Source organism: Limulus polyphemus, unplaced genomic scaffold (genome assembly GCF_000517525.1).
Source record: "Limulus polyphemus unplaced genomic scaffold, Limulus_polyphemus-2.1.2 Scaffold5732, whole genome shotgun sequence".
Classification (NCBI taxonomy): Eukaryota; Metazoa; Arthropoda; class Merostomata; order Xiphosura; family Limulidae; genus Limulus; species Limulus polyphemus.
In genome coordinates, this window is record NW_013671342.1 from 8,773 (window position 1) to 11,144 (window position 2,372).

General features: G+C 30.4%; 1 long non-coding RNA gene across 1 annotated transcript; it reads right to left on the reverse strand.

Annotated features, from left to right (window-relative positions):
* Positions 1-812: 812 nt before the first annotated feature.
* On the reverse strand, positions 813-2,090 carry LOC111083020. Its single transcript, XR_002613556.1, has 3 exons — positions 1,931-2,090; positions 1,545-1,674; positions 813-1,172 (listed from the first exon to the last, which is right to left on the reverse strand). It is a non-coding gene; the product is annotated as an uncharacterized LOC111083020 (long non-coding RNA).
* Between the last annotated feature and the right edge of the window lie 282 nt (positions 2,091-2,372).

Below are 2,372 nucleotides of genomic sequence, written 5' to 3' on the forward strand. Positions count from 1 at the left end.
ATCTTGCATTTATTGTAATTAAAGCCCATCTACCATTTATGTGTCCAACTTACTAAATGATCTAAATCCTTTTGTAAACCAGCAGCATCCTCTTCACAGCTAGCAACACCCAAGACATTAATATCATCTGCAAATATAAGTAACTTATTGACTATTACTTCATCTATGCCATTGGTGTAAATCAAAAAGGGCAAAGGTTCTAAGACTGAGCCCTGAGGTACCCCATTTGTGACATTAATCCAGTTTGACTGAACTCCATTTGTAACAACCCTCTGCTTTTTTTCCCATCTAGCCACTCTTCTATCCAATTAGCTAAGTTATTCCTCACACCTATAGAGATAATTTTTTTTACAAAAGCCACAAAACTACCTAGTATCTTTCACACAAAATATTATAATACAGTTGTATAAAAAAAAGTTTTCATTATCAGATTAAAAACAGAACCTTAATTTTAGCTAATAAAATCTATTAACATTTCACAAGAGCAATAAATAACCAAAAATATCACTCTAAACTTGAATTGAAAATGCTTAGAACAAAGGAAGGATATGGTTACAAAAATAACCTGAGAAACAGATAAGATTTTTCTTTCTCTCTCTCTAATCTCATTCTAAACAAACATTCTAAGTATTTGAAACATGAAATTACTTTAAAAATATGTATATCCTATTTGAACCTGAGGAAAAAAATACATGGAGTTGTAATATGAATATGGGTGAGGTACTGATGTTTTGGAGTGCCTGAATAACAAATTGATTTGAACAAAAAGGGATGCTTCATGTTGTTATACAGAATTAAAGTGCCAAAACATGTTAGTTCCTTTAATTTATTTTCATACTAATAGCAAAAGTTTTACAGGTTTCATAGTCCATGTTACACCCTAATTATTCTTTAAAATTAAGTATTGAACAGTTATTATGCAATATGACATGCAGCACAACCTTGCATCACATTAACTTGGTTACTCTATGAGTCACATAGATAAACTCTGTTTTGTTGTTTATAATTTCAACCACATTCCCTTCTCTTCACACACACACACACAATCACATCTTCATGTAATGCTGCACTCCATGGCTGGCTACTGTTTTCTTGATACGAAGAGCTGTGAGTCGGGCAGCTGGATTATGGTTCCAACATTCTTTTATCACATGTGACATAATTCAAAGAGCCTATACAAATAAGAAGCAAGCATACTTAAGCCTTTAAAAAAATATATATATACAAAAAATCAAACCACTTTGCTAAAAATACTTTCAATAATATATTTTAGTGAACCAAATATTTACAATTTCAATGGCTACTTATTTTTACTAAACTCTTATATGTAATATATAAAGCTTATAGGAAAATTAGACTTGTAACAAATTTATTATTATGTATTTATTTTTAATATTAACATTGTTTGTATTGAATTTGTATTTAGAAATACGCATGACTTGTATTATCAGATATGTGTTGCGTATAACGAATTTGTTATATATTTATTTTAATGTCAACGTTTGTTTCGAATAAGTTTATATTTGAGGGCGTGTCTAGCTTACCGTGTTAGTTATGTATGGTGAAACTCCCGCCAATTTTCCAAGATTGTAGAATATTCGTGAACACAAGAATCAACAATATATCCACTTCCATAACCAGTATTATCAGAAGTTTCTAGAAAATGTGTCTCGCCTATAAAAACAGCAGGGCATCACATCAAAAAACAACAGAGAACAGAGTAGAGACAAGTCTACTAGGAAACTGCTATAACCGTGTAAGCTATAAACTGTGATTTTGCTAATCCTTATCAACCGGAAAATATCCGACATTTGACCAGGAACAGTTATAAATTTCGAAACATCAGTGAATTCTCAAACGTTAATATCTCTCCAAAAATATTACTGATTTCTAATCAGACATTAGTGGTTTTATGAAAATATTATCTTACTTCAATGGTTCAACAATTCAGTGCCTGACAAAGCTAGCTATTTTCCCGACAGACAATTGTATGTACGTCAACTTCAAGTTATCTCACTGGATATCAAGGAGACTCTGAACTAGGAAGACGATTTTAGGCTATTAGTAAGTTAGTGAAATTTCCGTTTATGAAACTTGGTTTGTAATAATTAATCATAATAATTGCTATTGTAAATTATAGTGTTGTGTATATATATATAATATACACATATATAAAAAAATATTAAGATGTATTTGTCTCAAAAAAAAAATGGTGACTCATTATTGTTGACAAATAGTGTAAATTAAATAAAATAGCGGCATATTTCTAAACACTAAATCTAGGGTACACTTCAACTATTAAAAGTTAAATTATTTGGTGCGGCTTCAGATTATTTCCAATTCTCAATACGTAACAGACCAAAAATGAACTT